We start from the raw sequence: 19,637 nt of genomic DNA on the forward strand, positions 1-19,637 counted from the left end.
ATTACCACCCATAGTGGTCTGTGGTCATCAAATGCCTGGAGAAGCTGGTGTTGTCAAACATCAACTCCTCCATCATGGAGTCCCTGGACCCCTTGCAGATCACCTACCAGAACAACAGATCAGTGGATAATGCTGCATCCCTAGCTCTACATACAGCCTTGGAACACCTGAACAGTAAGAACACATACAGTATGTGAGAATGCTATTTGTGGACTAAAGTTCAGCATTAATTTCCATCATACCCAGCCAACTGGTGATAAAGCTCAGGGGACTAGGACTGTGCAACTCTGTCTCCAACTGGCTACTGGACTTCCTAATCAATAGGTGCGGATAGGTAATGAAACATCAACACCACTCACCCTGAACACTGGCACCCCACAAGGCTTCTGTCTGAGTCCAAGGTTGTACTCCCTAATCATTCATGACTGCACAGCAAGACACAGCAACAACCACATCATTAAATTTGCGGATGACACCACTATAATAGGCCTGATCAGCGATGATGATGAGTCCACTTACAGGGATAAAGTCGTAGACCTGCTGAGGTGGTGTCATAGCAATAACCTGGACTTGAACATGAATAAAACAAAAGAACTAATAGTGGACTTTCAGAGACACAGGCCGCACACTCATAGCCCATTCATCATTAATGGAACGTTAGTGGAAACAGTCACCAGCTTTATGTTTTTGGGAATTCACATTTCGAATGATCTAGCCTGGACTGTGAATATGGACTCTATCTTGAAGAAGGCTCTGCGGCGCCACTATTTCCTGAGGTGCCTCAAATGATGGGGGATGTCAGTATCTGTGTTGCTGAACCTTTACCACTGCACAATCGAGATCATTCTCACCAACGGAATCACTGTGTGGTACGACAACACCTTTTCTCAAGAGGTGAATGTGGACCAGAAGATTATCGGCCATGGTCTCACAGAGATTAAACAGCTCTATGAGGACCGCTGCCGTGGTAGAATTCTGGCCATCACAGAGGACAGTCACCACCCCGGGCATGAGATCTTTACTGCCCTCAGACAAGAGATACAGATGCAGCCATTCCAATTGGGTGAGGTATTTCGCGGGATACCCCGGTGGGCGTGTCGCGGTATCACACGGTATCACGCGGTGTCACGCAGTATCACGCGGTGTCACGTGGTTAATCACTCATCATTTGACGCTCTGCCGGAAACTATCTGGCGTCACCTTGTAAAACCGCCAGGGGGAGCTTAACCTCTCATGTACAGCATTTGAGCCTTTAATTTTGAACTGTGTATTACAGCATGTTAATCATCAGTCATTAATATGTTGGTATATTTTATGAAAGCAAGATTGCTTAGTTGGACAAAAGTACACAACCTACCTTTGTCAGAAATATTTATGCATCAAGCCTTTACTGAAGATATTACTAATAGTATCAATAATGGATGACTTTGGACAAGCTGTATACTCAAAGTATAATTTCTTTAGCACATTTGTACAAGCACTTGGAATCTGGTTGTTTTTATCCTGTAAAGGATAACACGCGTTTGCGATTTAAATCAGAACACGATTTAAATCAATATAAATGTTTATATTGTAACGCATACTGTCCAGCCTCCATTTCTCTATAAAAATTTACTCTGTTGCACACACACACACAATAGAAGCAGGAAGCAGAAGCAGGGACCGTTGTCAGAAGGGAAGAAGGTGACTATTCATTGTTATCAAAAATGACTTAGAATCGATCATGTTGCGATATTTTGAAATATAAAAGTCAATTGATTGTCCATAATATCGCTATTCTAGTTTTTCGAATAAATGTTTGTTAAAAGAAAAGTCCAGCACCAGCTGGATTCAAACACACAACCTGCTAGTTGTTAGTCAGGCACGTAGACCAGTAGGCTACAAGACAACTCGCATGAACAGGGAGGCGAAACAGCCCCACACAGCCCTGTCGCAGTACACGAATATAATCATACCGTTATTAAATTCTTTAGATACGCGATTCCATATTATATTCCCTATTAATCAAATTCTAAAAGTATGCTTGTTGACTCCGGTATTACGTTAGTTAAAGATTTCGAAGCTTAAAATGTTTAGGGAGAAATGGAATACGTGTGTATTTTTTTCTTTAAAGTGCCAAGACCAGCTATATACTGTATGTTTAAGTTCCGAAATTAATATCGTTTATGGCCTTCACACACGTTACAGTATGCTCCTATTCTTTTTATGCGCAGCTACTAAGATTTCCCTTCAGTGGTAAAATTCAATATCTACAACGGGCACAGTAAAGACGTTTACAGTAAGTCTTTCTACGACAGACCAACAGACCACGAGTGCCCCTGTCGGTCAACCAATAACGTACCGCGGTACCCAGCGTCATCTTGCGTCATGATACGCAACACCGCAGCCAATTACCTGCGGTACGTGTCTGTACCGCGCACTTTGAATGGCTGCATCTGTACAAGAGCATATGGTCACTTACCACTACGTTCTTCAATAGCTTCTACCCACAAGCAGTGCGATTTGGTGAACACATTTGGCTATGCCCCTCGGAATACACCATCTTACTCATTATAATTTCTTATTTATTGCACATCTGCAGTCATTGTTTATATGTCTGCATTGTTTACATTTGAACTGTTTACTTGTACATTGTCTACCGTTTGTTTGTATATTGTCTTGATGCACTGTCTGCACTTTGTGTTTTTTCACTTTTTTAACAATTGAGAGACTTTCTGTAAGTAAGAATTCCATTGTTCCAGTACGTGTACTGGTTACATATGGAAATAAAGTTCAAGTTCAATTTGCATTTCAGTAATTTAGCAGCTGACTAATATCATTTACAACCCATTAAACATTGCTGTATTTCTTTCATAAAGTATAGTGTCTGGCCCAGCTTTTCAGGAGGAAGTTTATCATTGTTAAGACCTTGAAGTACAACTGACTAATCAGGTCCAAAACATCAAGATGTCAATCATGCCAATCTCTAAAACTAATCTGAAGAATAATTAAGTAATGAACACACAAGCTCACTACTGACATTTATATCACTCCCTCTGGAATTCTGCAGGTTGATTTTTACAGGGTTCCAGTAAGTCTGATGGATAATTATAGTAAGAAAGAGATCCAGTACTTTTCATGTACACCATAAAGATAATGGAATTAAAAAAAAAACACAATGATGAGCTTTCTTTCATCATTCATATTACTATTCTTCAAGTGAAATACAGAATAAGCAAACTTGAAAATGCCATCTAAATTGCCCATTCTAAAAAAAAACAACCATATACATTACGACTATACTTAATTTACCTTATCTGAAAATTATTTCTTAATTACTCACACAGCAAGAATAAGAATAGTGCTCAGAAATATGTCACATTTTTTGTATGTCAATAATGTGGTCCAAACAAATACTGTATGTACAGTAGTCTTGGTCAGATGAATGCTCAGTGTGAGAAAGAATGGACAAATGACAGTATAATCGTTACCTGCTCTTCTTGGTAATTGGGTAGCAATTGTTTAGCAAATGTGTTTTTGCTTACATAATGTGCTTTTTATTTTAGGGCAGGTTTAAAAGTTTTTACTTTTGCTGCCTTAAATTTACCAGAGATTATGGAGCCATATGGTAGATCTGAAAATAACTGAGACAGGAGCAAAGAAGTTTCCAAATATTGTGTTTTCAAATTCTAATTGTACTTCTGCTTTTATGTGGAGAGGAACTCTTTAGCTCTTTGTCCTTTTTTGTGCTTAGTTAAGAAGTTACATGTATTACATTAAAATTTATGAATTCAGAATGTATTTATAATACCTTAAATAAGGCCTTAGAAAAATATTTTCATAGTAGAGGCTAACAAAGTTTAATCAAATTCAATTTACCTTACATTTATAAATGTTTTGGTTTATAAAATGATATTGATACTTTGCAAAGTAACTGTAGATGTCAATTTGATTAAACTCCTCTAGAAGTATTTTTTTTCTTATATAGCTCCTTGAGAATTTCAGTTTATGCAGATTCTATACATTTATATAACATTACTGAATTCCTCATTTCCAGCACACACATAACACCAGTTGTTAAAGAATTCTCAATGTAAACCAGGCTGGTTTCCACAAAAAAATGCAGCACAACAGATGTGGTACTGGCGCTTACCTTCATTAAAGGAGTACCTGACTGTCTCTGGCAATTTTGTCAATGCTTATGACATCTGTTTGGCAACACAAACTCCCAATTTTGACACCTTGGTCCTAAATGAGGATGCATTTATATCAAAATAGTAACAGTATTGCAATACCTGGTAAACTAAGACCCGGGAAAACAGTTTCAAGTCTATACAACCTCCATGATGCAAAAAACTACAAAAAAGCTCTAACATTCAACAATTAGAAATTGCGATACCAACCTACTCCAACATACCTTGGAGTGATCATATGTAGGAAGCTTACCTTCTGGGAGTACTTAAAGAAAATAGTAGTGTAGTCAAAACAAGGCACAATCTGGTCTCCCAACTTGCTAGTACAATAGGGGCAGGGCCACTATCACCCTCTGGACTTCAGCCATTCAACTATATTTTTAAGCAGCAGAATACTGTGCTCCTGTCTGGTCAAGATCATCACATACTCAGAAAGTAGAAACCCTGCTGAATACCACCATATGCAGCATCGCTGGAATCTTAGGCTCTATCCCATTCCCCTGGTTTTCTGTCCTAGCAAACATCACTCCTCCACAAATCCAACAACTCTCAATAACCTACAAAATTCTCAAAAAGATCCAAAACACCCCTCACCTGCCACTAGATGAGGACATATTTAATACAATAGGAATCATTGGACTTAAGAAACAAGCACCTCATCATGTGCCCTACCCAACAAACTCCCAGCTTTCACCTTCCAAGAAAGAAAGTGTCTCAAGACTGGTCATGGTCCATATCTTGCCTACCTTTATAGATGGGGATTCTATTTATTCCTGTGAGATCGAGCAGACTATGGCTTACATCCTAGAGGACTACCTATTCCACAGACTCACAACAAACCCTTAACATAGCTGGGCCAGAAGCTATCACTTGGTTTAGGAACTTTGCATTCACTAAGGAGAATAAAGAAATCACTTTCAGTAACTGCTTACTGTATGTGATGGTTTGCAAAAGACAGAAGCTTAACTTTCTTGGATAGGGTCCCTTGTGTCCTCACCTAAACTTAAATCGATATCGTTGGAAATATAACAGTTAGTAAGCATTGAGTAGTCTTCCAAGGCAGACCTCAGATAGTTTGTATATTGACAGGACAAGATGCAAAGTGCTGAATCAAGAAAGCGTGGATATAATAAACTGGAGGAAGCCCTAGTAAAAGTGCTACAAATCATTAAAGTTTTCTTATTACTTTGAATAAAACTATGACTAAACTTGTTTCCATTGATTTGCTTCCACATTGTTGGGTGACATCCAAAATCTCAGGAGAGATTTTGCTCATAATGGACACACTGCAACTGATAGAAAATTAGTTTTTTCTAATGCAACTTGCTGAGAAATGAACTATTCAGCAATGTGATTTTTATCATCTATTATTTCATGCCCTCTATCCTGTACAATTGATAATTGTAAATAATTTATATAAAAAAGCAACCCTTAGATGAAAGTGGCTATTTTATGTTATATAATTGTGTTCTCATGTTTTTGTGGTAACATATTAAGTATTAAGCTTTCTTAAATGTTTTAAAAATGTAAAAATATATTTAATCATACTGTATTTACACAGAAATCATATTCTCTCATCCTGATGAAAGTTATGTGTTTTGTGGCTATTTTTAATTAGATCACAACTGCCAGTGTCAAATAGTGTATTGGAATGAGTGAGGTATCACTATTTGTGGATGATAATTTTTCTTACTGTACGTGACTCTGCACCTGCATGTGAGTGAGGCAGAAATTTCTGTATGAAAGTTTTGGGAGTCATAATACTTTTAATGTGAGAGCAGTTTTTTTTTATTTTCAGACTTGTGACTTCTCAACTTATATAGTCATCTTTGGGCAAACTTATGGAATGTGTCCTCTTTGGAATCACAACACAAACTGAATTATGGATAGGGACTGTAGTCCCAGTGGTAAGAAGAAATTCAGTTACCTATACATGACAGACAGTTCTGCTATTGTTGAAACAAAATTAAAATACCTAAAATACATTTCTAGAGTTACAGAGTTACAAATATTCTTTGATGAAATATAAAAATAAATCCATTATCTGTTGTACAATATATGCAATAATTCACCAAAATACGGCAATTGCGTATGTCTCAAAGCATGCAATTTAATAAAAACCCTATCTGTCTAACAGGATATCCAAGCTTCATGCTATTTCAATATATAGATGACATTTTTAGCACAGTGTACAGTATCAGTTTGACATGAGTTGTCTTTAATATATTTGTATATTATATTAAGTTGTATATTATATTCAAGTATGTAAATTTGGTTACAAAAATCACACTTTTCAGTGGAAATATTTGTTTATGTTTTAAATGTAAAACATTTAATTATTTTACAGAGTTATACTTCTTTTTTTAAGGGTAGGTCTATTTAACTATTTTTATCCCACCCATCAAGATGCTTGCCTGGATAGGCTCCAGCTCCTCCATGACCTTGTATCGGATAAAGCACTTAAAAAAGTGATTGATGGGAGTGAATAATTTTGCAGTGCACTGCATGTATTGGTGTCTTTACTTTGCAAAGGTAAAGGTGGAAGATTTGCCACATGCTGTGATCCATAGTCCAAGCAGGTTTTAAAATAAGTGTGGCTGAAAAAGAACCATTCTCTTGTATGCCAGGTAATAGATGACATTGTTAAAAGTGAAGTGAACAGAAATATTACTCTCAATTTGTCATACATTGAAAAAAGTATTTTAGATGTAAGAAACACCTTTTGATGGTTGGAGAGCATGTGAATTTGTTTCTTTTTCACAAATGAGCCTCATTCCTGGCTTGACTTCTCTGACAGCCTCTTAGAAACTTGTTAATGATATGAGTGTGAAGTGAATTGCACACACCGAGGAGCTAGGGACAGAATGTGGTGGTATGTTGAGGAATGACAGTGACTCAGAGGACAGCATTGGTTAAGATGATAAAATGACTGAACATTCTGACTTTCTTTTTTATCGTACGTTGACAATATTTGGCGAAATCTGACGGCAAGACGACATCCCCTCCTCCAAAAGTATTTTATCCATAAAAGTACATATTTTAAAGATCCACAGATATGACATAACCTTAGAAAAGGGATGTCCAAATTTGGTCGTGGAAAGACAGTGTATCTGCAGGTTTTCAAGCTATCTTTAAAGCCAAGAGCTGGGAAACCTGGTAAACTGATCCAGTTAGGCCAGTAACTCGTTTAACTTGCTTAGAGCTCAATGGGAATTCAAACCCACAGTCCCAGTGGCCCTTCAGGACCAGGATTGCACAACCATACTTTAAAATGTTATTATGGGATAATTGCCTAGATTTCCTCAGAAACTGTCATAAAAAGTTAATTAAAAATGTGGGATTTCTGTTATCACAAAAGAGCTTTACAACCATGACATTCATTTTCTATGCTGTTCCATACAAATTCACATTTGTCCAGAGACACAGAAAGATCATCAAGCTTTTCTGGGTGCTCTGCGTGTGTTTTTTTTAACTTTAATTTTCCTGGCTGCGACAGACTCTCTCTGATTGGTTGATGATACTTTATTTGTTGTCAAGATGGATGAAGTGATCTGTGAAAAATTAAACAAGTGTCAAAGAATCATGTACAGCAAATGTTCATAGTGGAATTGCCAATTACACCACATCACAAGAGCTGACATAGTGACAGTTGCTTCACAGATTTAATTATGCATAACTGACACATTATGTTCTACAATTAATTATTAGATAAGTAAACATTAAAATAATGAAGATGATTTAATTTTAAAGTTATTTTGTTCGATAGAGCAATATATTAAAAAATCATGGTGTTTGCAGTTACAGTCTCAGTTTAGTTTAGTTTTTTCTCATCTCTTTTTCAAATAAAATAGCTTGTAGCACGGTATACTGTGGTTATTATTTATTGACAGTTTTGGTATACCTTGAAATTATATTTTGGAAATATTTTAGGTAATCTCCATGATGATTACAGGATTCCAAACACAGTATGATCCTTCTCTAACACACATGTTTTGCAAGAAATAATCAATAACTTTCTAAGTTTACAGTATGTACACATACCACATACAGATATCTTTGTTAAGACTATTTGAAATAACACAAAGATGATGATTTCTTTAAATTTCACTTGTTATACTGTGGGTATCAAAAGTATTCAGCTTCCTTTATTACTGTACAGTGGACTTTTTAAATATAGTTAATTTAGGAGGATCTATAGATTTTTGTTTTCACTTTGACATTATAGAGTGTATTTGTCTCAATGGCAAAGAATCAAAAATAAATACATTGTGATTCTATATTGTAACACAGTAAAATATGAAGTCTAAGGGGGTAAATACTTTTTCTAGCCACTGTATATACTAAATTTGTATGCAGGATATACAGTACAGTTCAAAAGAAAGTTGGCAAATTTACTTTACAATTTACAATTTACTTACAGTACAATGTGGTGTTGCCACCCTTGTTTCCTGAACAGCTTGCAATCTTATTTTTTGTATTTCTAAATCAGTTCTTTGCATCTTTGAAGAGATGCTATTTTTGTCTATTGTTTTAAGCACATCAAATCTGAGTTCTGTGCGTACTTTTTTGAAACAGCAGTGGTCAATGCATATAATTTCAGCTGGGACTGAGATAGCCAATTCATAATGGTAAACTTACTTTACTGCAGAATAAATCTTTTTTTTTCATTCTTCACATATTACTTTATTGTTATCCCACTGGAATTGCAGCTTTTAATGCAATAAGCCTTGTACTACAGGGCTGCTCACATTTGTATGAAATTTCTAGAAGATATGCAGTATTCATTGATCCTTCTGCAAAACAAAATTGACAGTGCCTGAGGGTGAAAAACAAGCTCATAACATGGCAGGAAACATTCCAACATTTCTTAAAAATGACCTCTCTTCATACAAATATATATTTTATTGTAGAAACAAAATAGAATTCTGTGATTATAAAGTTTTATTAAAGAAATTAAGCTTCTTCAAATATCCAATGTAAAACTGTAAATGCTTTTGTACATTTTAGAAAACGTTATAATATTGGTTTTCAGTTGTTAAGGTACTGTTGATTTGATCCTGAATTTCTTTTTAAAACCTTTATACTAATCCAAGGGCTTTATTCAGGCAGCTTGAATGATTCTTGCTCCATGTTTTGCAGAATGCAGGAATGGATAGTTGTAAATGAGCAGAGGCTTTGTGTCTCATTAAACTCAATTGGTATTTATCTGTGTTAATAATAACCTCACAAGGGTCTTCAGTAGACCTTATCATTCTTTCATTACCTTGGTAGAGTCTCTACTTTGGTTGTATCTCTCTCTTTTAGTGATTGTTGTTGTATTGGACCTTTTCCCTTGCTTTTTTACGTCACCGATTTCCAATTTATCTTTAACATTTGATCCTGCATTTTTCTTAGATAATTATGAAATAATGGTTCTCAATCAAGAAAACTACCATTAATTAGCAACAAATACGTTTCATTTTAAATGTACTGACTGCACATTTAGTTAACCTGAGAATGAGATTAGGTATATGCTCTTTTTCTTTTCTTTAATGTATGTAATTTTTGTATTTTTTTAATGTTAAGCCAATTGATTTATTCTAATGCAAGATCTGGACTCCTAAACCCTTTCTCGTGAACTGCCTCATGCTCTCACTCTTATTAGCACTTTCACGTTTAAGGTGTATTCTCTGATCTGTGCTTCACTGTTGATTTTAGGAAGGCAAGATTTTCTTTTTTGGTTTGAGTCAGATCTCTGTTCTCTGTTTAAGATTAAGGATATTCATTCTTTTAACTTGGTTACAAATAAAATTAGGTCATTTGGCACATTTAGTTCATTGGGTTGCTAGTAACTAATTGATCTGAATCCTTCATCCAGCCATTTCTTGAAAAAAAACAGGGTATGAGCCTTTACAGCTGAGCAGCTTGTTCCAAATTCCCACGACCCTTTGTGTATGGAAGTGTCCTTCCCCTGTTTTCAGATTTAAATGAACTTCCACTTAGTTTCCATTTTTGTCTTCTACTCCTTGTTTCACTGTTGATTCTTAAGATTTCTTAAGGCTGTCTTTAATATCATTGAAGATTTGTATTGTTACACTCAGCCTTCTCTCTGCACAAGAAAATAAAGATAAATTCTTTTTGAGTATATCTGGTCACTCTTCTCAGAACTGATTCCAAAACAGAAATATATTTAGAACACTTTTATAAAATTGTATAATTTGAAACTTGATACTCCTGGATTAAAAGCCTGCATTTCTAACTATATACCCTAACTTTTTGTTGACCATTATTACTATTTCCACTTTATGACATGTCAATATACTGTAAATGCTTACATCTTTTTCTTACAGTTTCTCTCTCAGTTTCTCACGTTATATCTATAGTTTATTTTTTCTACCTACACTTGTTTATAACTTGTTTAAATCTCATCTGCATGTCATTTGTCAAGTTCACGTTCAAGTTTATTGTCATTATACTCATATACAGGTATATGGTATAACGAAATGCTATTTAGCTAGCTCTCAGACAGTAAGAAGTACAAAAAAACCAACAACAATACTTTTGTTTAAGAAAAGAAAGACAGAGGCAACAGGCAATGTGCAAAAAAACAACAGTTAACAGGTAATGTGCAAAACAACATCAGATGTGCAAAATCATACATCAACAGAATGAAATAAAGGATAGAAAATTATGGGGAGTGAGATTCTTGACATGTGAGGTAGAGGTAGATTTCATTGTGTGTAAGAGCTTTGGTAAGAGAGAAGGCATTGTGAGGTTCAGATCGTAGGTGAGAGAGGCTGGGAGTTTAATAGTTTGTAGTTTAATAGTTTAATAGTGCGGGGGTAAAAAATTGTCTCTGAGTCTGGTAGTCCGGGCCTGAATGCTCCGGTACCGTTTCCCAGATGGTAGAGGGTCAAACAGTCTGTAGCTGGGCTGTGTGGGGTCTTTGATGATGCTTAGAGCATTCCTCAAGCATCGTCTGTCGTAAATGTCCTCGATGGATGGGAGGATCTGGGGACATATCTTAGCCTTCTTCAACCATCTTAGGAAGTACAGGCACTGTTGTGCTTTCTTAATCAGACAGGTAGCATTGAGAGACCATGTGAGGTCCTCAGTGATATGGACGCCAAGGAATTTGAAGTTACTGACCCTTTCCACTTCAGTCCCGTTGATGTGGATAGGGGCATGTCCATTTTGCAGTTTTCTGATATCAACTATCAGCTCCTTGGTTTTGATGACATTGAGGGTGAGGTTGTTGTCTTCAAACCACGTTGTAAGGAGATTGACCTCCTCCCTGTAGGCCCTCTCATCATTGTCTGTGATCAGACCTACAACTTTGGCGTCTTTTGCAAACTTGATGATGGAGCTGATGTTGAGTTTGGCCTTAAAGTCGTGGCTGTAGAGGAAGCAGAGCAATGGACTAAGCACACACCCCTGGGGGACCCCAGTGTTCAGAGTCAGTGTGCCGGAGGTGTGGTTTCCAAGCCTGACAGCCTGAGGTCTGCCAGTCAGAAAGTCTCGAATCCAGCTGCAGAGGGTGATGTCGAGACCCAGTGCACTGAGTTTCTTGACTAGTTTCTTTGGAATGATAGTGTTAAAAGCTGAGCTGAAGTCGATGAATTGTAGTCTTGTGCATGTGTTCTTTTTATCCAGATGGGATAGGGCAGTGTGTACGGCAATGGAGATTACATCATCTGTGGATCTGTTTGGCCAGGAGGCAAATTGGTATGGGTCCAGTGTTTTTGGAATTGTGTCCTTAATGTGCCTCATAACCATGATTGAATTTATTCAATTCTAAATACATGCATTGCCTTGAAATTTTAAGAATTACAGTGTCTTAGAAAAGTATGCACCCCACTTGGATATTTTATTGTGTTACAGCATGGAACCGTTATGTATTTAATTGAGGATTTTTGCCACTCATCAACACAAAGTACTCTATATTGTCAAAGTGAAAACAAAAACCCAGACATTTGAGTAAATTAATTAAAAATAAAAGAAAATAATTGAATGCATAAGTATTCACCACCCCCACCTCCCCAAGTTAATACTTGGTAGGACCACCTCTGGCAGCAATGAAAGCTGTGAGTCTCTTTGGAAACGTCTCTTTTAGCGTTGCACATCTTGACACTGGAATTGTCAAGTGTCATTGGGGGTGAATACTTTTGCAAGGCACTGTAAGTTCGTGAGAAACTGACTATCCCTTAGAGTCCTGTTGCCATTCATATGAACCTCTGTTTTATTTCTAAATTATGTTTCTATAACCTTACATGTAATAGTAATAGGTCTTACTGACATATACAGTAATTATATTGTATAAAAATAGAACTGCCCTTTTTACGGATGTTCTATTTGAAACTTTTCCAGTTAATGAGTATTACCTCCATCTTAAATAATTGTTGTAAAAATTTTGTTGATGGCCATTACCCTTGGGGTGATTTTTTTGTGCCTTAAGCAGAGTATCTGAAACAGTTGCTATCTTCTCTCTGCTGAATCTATATCCATTCTATCCTATTCGACTTCTCCTGAACTCTGTATCATTCCTTCATTGTCTGATTTCTCGAAATGGGTACCCTTGTTTTGGATTGTATTTGAGATGTTTCAAAATATACTTTACAACTTATTGTTTCATATTCCCTTTTCCCTAGTGGTTTTCTTACCTCTCTTTTTCTTCTTCCTCTGTTTTGAGTGTTTTAAAGACTGAATTAATAGACATTCAACCTTATGGTTTCTCTGACAAATAGAGCAAGAGAGTACCTTTGAGGCATGTATAATTTTTCAGTTTCAGCTGCTGACACACATAATGGTTTTTCCCTATCTACTGTAGGTGTGGATAATTAACATCTCCCATCATAGTGATTTCTACCTTTGTTCATACATATATCATGTCTTGTACAAAACTACATTTTAATTGTAATTTGAATCTGGTGGCTTGTAAGTCTAGGCATATTTATTTTTGGTGAGTCCATCCTTAAGTATACATAGAAAAGGTCACTATCTGGAATTAGGAATATGTTCTAAACCATATTGAATTCCCTCTGAAGCTTCTACTTTGTATCACCTCATATTTTAGCATCATCTGCAAATTCTTTTCTGTGAATGGATGCATGGAAATTTGCATTCTTTCAACTTGTCACTTCCACCTTGTCTTGAGTGACTGTTAAAAAAGAATGGAATCTTCTAAGTCTAGAAATGTTCACATTATTGTAGATGATCAAATGCTTAGGGTGCACTTATACTCACCTTGTAGTATGGTTTGTGCTTCACTTAAAAAGGAAGTTTTACCTGCATAATCTAAATTAACATCTGTTAGAAGTTGCTCCAGATAAATGAGCAACTTTTGGAGATAATAAAAAAAACATAAAAGGTACTTCTAAGAGCAAAAGTAAATTAAATTCTTCTGGAACTCATTAGCTCAGATTTTGTGAGACTGATAAAATTAGATTATTTTATATTTTTACATCTCTCATGCATATATCATGTAGGTATTTAAACTTTTGCTTTGGAAACGTCTTAAAAATTACACCTTAAGCCTGACCTGAAATGGGTTTGCATATTTCACTGCATCTTATGATAGAACATTATTTATATGTGAAATTCCTTTAAAGTAATTACTGTAAGTGACTGCATTCTCAGCTCAAAACCTTAATGTGTCAAACATTTGAACGATTTCTGTTGCAATCTGTTTTCTTTGACAAAATGGCTATGGAAATTGGACTTTATTTGACAGCAAATTGAGTTCTTTGTTGTATATAATGTACTGTATATCTAATTTTATATATATATCATGATGGACCTATTTCTTACAAATTACAGTACAGAACACCTATTGTATTCTTGAAAACATACCAATGTGACTTTTAACAGCTACCTCATTAGTAATTGAATATTCAATACACTTAGATCTAATTTTACTCTATACGCTATATACTTCAATATATGAATATTCATATATTCATGTGAACTACAGAACAGTTCTTATTAGGTTGCAACACTATCCATATCATCATCACTGACTCTAGTCTCCAGCTGCAGCTCTAGCAATTCGTGAAGGACAATATATTTTCAAATTGGATCTACTCTATTTTCTACAAAGAAGCTTGTGGGCATTTTATATAGTCGCCCTCTTAGGTTCATTCATCAAATGGCATTCATTGCATTCTTCGATGCCTTTATGTTGCATCAAATTGCCATTGTACCCAGTATAACTGCTCTAAGGAGTAAAAAGAAATACATTTGTACCTCTATCTGTGGTGCCTGGAATCTTTGATGTAAAATTATAGGACATTATACTTTGTGGAATGACTCATATTGTGTGAAAATACTGATTTAAAAATACCAATTGAAATTTTGTGTCCCTCTAAAATACAGTAACAAAAACATTTTTGTTTACAACACCCTGAAAGAAAATTCAGAACTATAATGACACTGTATATCTGTAGAGTATGTATCATTCCAAAAATAATTGGAATTGTAAACCTACTTGTGTTGGAATGCCTACAGAAATACAATAAATAATGTATCATTTTCTAATTTAATGAGTAGTATTACTTTATTAGTCATTTAGTTTTAACACCAGTATATTGTATTTTACAGTGCATTGATTATAATAGCACTCGCATCTTTCAATATGATGACTGTTTTCTGAATTCTGCTTATAAAAGCCTTTTAATTATGATTCTGATGACAGAAAAAAACAGGTCTGTCAGATAATGTTATAGAGAATGGTTGCAGTGTAGTCTGTGACATGCTTCAGCAGTAAAGCCTGATGTGGTTGAATTTTATCATCCAGTATGTGCTGGCTGGAGATCAAGAGGTAGTTTGAATGCAGTAGCCTATTTTATATGGAAAGAATATTAGCTACCTACACAGTGCTAGTTACAATTTTATTTTTGCATTAATACTAAAATCAGCTTAAATGGCAAAGGAGATTAGCTTATTATTTTAAGCTTTCATTTTGGCCACAGATTTCACACAGATTGCCATTACACATAATTTCCCTCAATTCAAGTGCCATTTCACATTCCCCCTCTGTCTTTTTATAAATTCAAATTCATTGTCACTTGACCATATTAAATTGCTTTATAAGTAACTCTTATAATTTGTTCAAAATATTGTATATTATCTTACCCATGTATACTGGTGTTTCTGAATATATTACTACCCATGTTCTGTATATTCTGATCTTGATGTACAGTATCAACTTATGCATGTGTGCAACAGTACTGTGGGGTTTCTGTTTCTGATTTTTTGTAATGCTATAGCTTTTTTACTACCTCATGAACCCTAAATGTTTTACCTAAAATCTGACATACTGTGTCTAAGAATCTACAAACAATGGGTAATACCTAACTAGTGTCAATATTTACACTTCTTAGAGCTTCAAACCAAGGGATATTTAGGTATGCTGGGTGTGAGACACACTGATCAAAAGAATCACCTTTTTTAGCTTAGTTAATTAAGTTTTGGGTAAATGATTGAGTGTAAAAAATGTAGCATAAAAGACAGAGGACAGAACAAGGGAAGGGGAGACCACAAGAACAGGAGAGACAGGAGGAAAGAACTTAAAGTGTGTGTCAGGTGAGAGGTCCTTATTTGAGATCTTCTGAAAGACCTGATTGGACTTAGAATTTGAACCATGCTAAGAGATTTAACTATTCTGTAGTTTTGGCCTTTCCTTCTTAGTGGGTACAGTTGGAAATATGGAGATAGGTTCCCATTTATCTTGTGGCACCTGGGTTTGCAGAGAAAGAGAAATTTAACCGCAGTTTGTATCTTTTTTAGTTTAGAAGGCAGCTTACCTGTTCTTTGGGCCTTTGTAAGTGTTAGGAGTCTGAATACTTTTCAGCTGTTTGGTTTAGATATAAGTTTCAGAGACCAAAGAACTTACATGCCTCTAACTATACAGCACCACCCACTTAGATATATTCCTGGCAAAATCCTTACAAGTTAGGGGTTATGATATTTTTTGACAAATTATTTATTGACAAACCTGCTCGCTCGGTTTACTGGTTTTCTCAATTTTCGTAGCCCCCATTTGTAACTATATATATTTCTCTGCACCATATCTTCACTCATTGTTTCACAGAACAAAATAAAAAAAAAAAAAACAACTACTTTTTAGTTACCTTTGAGGAATCTCCTTTGTGTAATTCAGCACTAAGGTGCCTCTGTGTTAATGAAGAGGACAATTATTAAAACAACAGCCAATGTTTCCCATTGAAAATCTACTCCTATTTTCTATAAGGAAGCAAGTTCAGCCACTAAGGTAAATCATTTCACAATTTTAAATATGTACTGCAGTTGTATTTTCAATATGTTCCCTAGAGATCCCCAGTGGCAAAGGCAAATAGAGAGCTAAATAGTTGTGGCATCTTATACGAGAGCCAAAACTTTGTCTAAGAATATTCAATATGACTCTAGTGACCTCAAACAAACCTCCATTCGGTTCCCTCCAGGAAAACTAGAATTGCAGGGGATAGTTAAATCAAGGTTTCACAGTATAAGGTACCATTTTAATAACTTCTAACATGCTGAATACAACATACTGTATATAATATTAGTATAACATGAAAGAAAAATCCTTGTGCTGATAAAAAATCATATACAGTATTTTTGTAATTAATAAGAAATTGTAGATTTGATGTATTACTACAAGAAATGAAAAAAAAATCGAATGTTTTCCTTCTGTTTACAGCTTTTCCCAATTTTATTTATTTTATTTTACTTTTATTTTTTTTTGTTTCATTTGAATTTCATTATTTTTATTTACTTTGCCAACACTGATTATGCCCATCGGTCATGCTAATAAAGCACCTTGAATTGAAATTGAATTGAATTAATAGGCAGTGAAAACATTTGTCTGTCTGTCCATGGGGGGAAGGGGGACTGTCTTTCATTGGAAGGTCGCCTATTCTACTCTGAGAATGTAGGGGGGGGGGATACCCGTGGTCTTTTCACTGATTAAGTTGTGTTAACAAAAACTACAGTATGCTTAAGACTTGTTAAACTGGTTTTTATTTATTTTTCGGCACAGCCAGCTGGCCCGAACCAGTAAGCTTCATGTTTTTTTTTTTACTTTTTAATTATACATTTTAAACACTTTAATTTTGAAAACACAACACACATTCCATACAGATACAGTACAATCACATTCTCCTGTCTTCCCGTGGAAGCAGCACCTTTCAAAAAGTCCCCTAAAACCCAAAAGTCTGTGAGTGACTGTGAAAACAGTCACAATGTACTTTGTACACACAGCAAGTGTTTTCGTATCTCTAGGAGGTCTTGTGAAAAAGCTACAGGCATGCCAAAATCGTTTTCGAACTTCAAGCTAACTTTACCCCGGTGTGGGCGATGCATTGTTATCTCAATTTCCAGCTAATTCATTTTACACCACGGGAAGACAGGAGATGTTAGTGGGGCTTAGTAACATCTCTTCCAGCAGCAACCTCAGTTTTTCCAAGAAGATCTCCATCAAGGTATTGGCAAGGCTAACACCCACTTAGCTTCGGTGGGTTGCCAATTGGGAGTTGTAGGGTGACATTGTTACTGGCGTTGAGTTAATCTTATCAGTATCTCAAACTGACTTTACTACAGGTGATACTGATTACTAATCCCAGAGACTGTATAAATCTACCCCCCCATAATTTGTGAATCATTCCTCAAAAAATATTTGTCATGTGAAAATTAATTTCCCCTTACTTTACATGTAAAAGATTTGTTCCTGAGGTTTAAAACATCATTCATTATTACCTTAAGAGTATGACATTCTGAAATTAAGAACACTATTGCATATTTATGGTCATTCACCCACTGAATTTACTACAGTGGTTAACATGATACATAAAATGTATATAAATAGTAAACTTGAACACTGACACAGTACATCTAAGAACTTTGCAGTACAAACAGCTTTCACTGGCTCATCTTCTTCTATGCTTTTTATCACTTCAGTCAGGGATGTTATACTTATTTTCTGTGCTTTTGTAACACCCAGAGTACTTGAAAGATTTTGCTGACATAATGTTCAATTATAAAAATCACAAAGTAAGCGAGACTGCAGTGGAAGCGACTACAAAGGGAAGCACCTTTTTGTAGAAAAATGACTTCTTACAGGGAAAAACATTGAAATACAGATTTCATTGTAGATAAAATTGTAAAACGAGTATTTCTATAGTGAGGGATGGGTATGTGTAGTTGCACGTTTATTTTCACCTATTGTTTAACAATTTTTAACAGAACTAAAATGTATGTAGTGCACACAAATCACAACTCTGCTATTTCAATTTATTATGATTAATAATACACATTTCATAATGCTAATGACTAATTGCATTTTAAAGTGTAAAATATAATTGTAAGATAAGCACAAGCATTGTAATATAAATAATACCATGTAACAGGTTTGACTCGTATTTCAATACTTTGTGGTACATAAGGCTCACCTGATGTACATTTAAATACAGACCTAGCCATTCTGAATGCACACCTCAAGGCACCGGAGTGCGCTGTGCATTTAAAAAAATATTGCGACTGGACTACTTTGTAAAACCTCCAGGTGTAACAGTGACTGCTTAACGTGGTGTGTGGAAGCTTTTGCGCTGTCACCAGAAAATGCCTGGTTTCAAATCCCAGTCAATGCTGAGACCCTTTAAATAATCTTTTTTCAATTATAGAATTTAAATTGCATACTGTTTAGACTTCTTTTAATTTTAATCTGTGTATTATAGTATGTCTAATAGTAAATTAATTTAAAAAGAAAGTAGGTGTTTTTTACAAAAAAACGAATTATTCAGTTGGAATATAAAAAAATATTTATTATTATACAGTAGCTTGTTGTGAATGTGATGTGCTTCTTTCAGTTTACATCCATTTTTAGATAATCTATATGTGGTCTTAATTAAAATTTCAGCAACAAGTAATCAGGAAACAGTTTAACTTTAGATTTTGATGAAAAACATACTTCACACATATTGTACTGCAGTGGCTTTAAAGTATTACTATTGAGATATTTGGAAGAAATACCACACATTCTGCGTGGCTGCATCTGTATAGCCCACCATAGCAATTATTATAACATTCCTGCTATAAGGAATTATGACAGTTTGGAATTTCACTTTAAGGACATATGAAAAAGGACTTTTTTTAATAAGTCATATTTGGTTTGGTATATACTGTATGTTCCATAGTATGTTCCGACGTTAGTCAGGTCGTGAGCAAAGTAATTTTATTAAACATCATGTAAGAGTCCTGTTTTGTATTCCGCAGTAACCTTGACCATATCCGCACTCTTTATAGAATTATAAGCTAATTATCAGTTTTAGTGCTGCCAGATCATGTGACTAATAAACTTTATTTGATTTTGGACTACAATGCAATAGGCTACTATCCGCCTATTGTTTTTCTATTATATTTTTAATTAAACACTATACTATAAATTGGACTTTTATTTACAAATCTGAAATATTTATTTCAGGTGCAGAAACC

At 35.2% G+C, this 19,637-nt stretch overlaps 1 protein-coding gene across 3 annotated transcripts in view; it reads left to right on the forward strand.

The window, feature by feature from the left end:
* Nucleotides 1–19,637, forward strand: part of sntg1 (syntrophin, gamma 1) — a 148,985-nt gene that overhangs the window by 34,155 nt on the left and 95,193 nt on the right. Inside the window, exon 1 of one of the 3 annotated variants that reach the window (XM_015353381.2) lies at nt 5,989–6,079. The exons of the other annotated variants lie outside the window; for them this stretch is intronic. The gene's annotated coding sequence lies outside the window, so the exon portion shown is untranslated. Of the gene's footprint in view, nt 1–5,988; nt 6,080–19,637 lie in introns of those variants that run through there. 3 annotated transcript variants of the gene reach the window in all.

Source organism: Lepisosteus oculatus, chromosome 6 (assembly GCF_040954835.1).
Source record: "Lepisosteus oculatus isolate fLepOcu1 chromosome 6, fLepOcu1.hap2, whole genome shotgun sequence".
Lineage (NCBI taxonomy): Eukaryota > Metazoa > Chordata > Actinopteri > Semionotiformes > Lepisosteidae > Lepisosteus > Lepisosteus oculatus.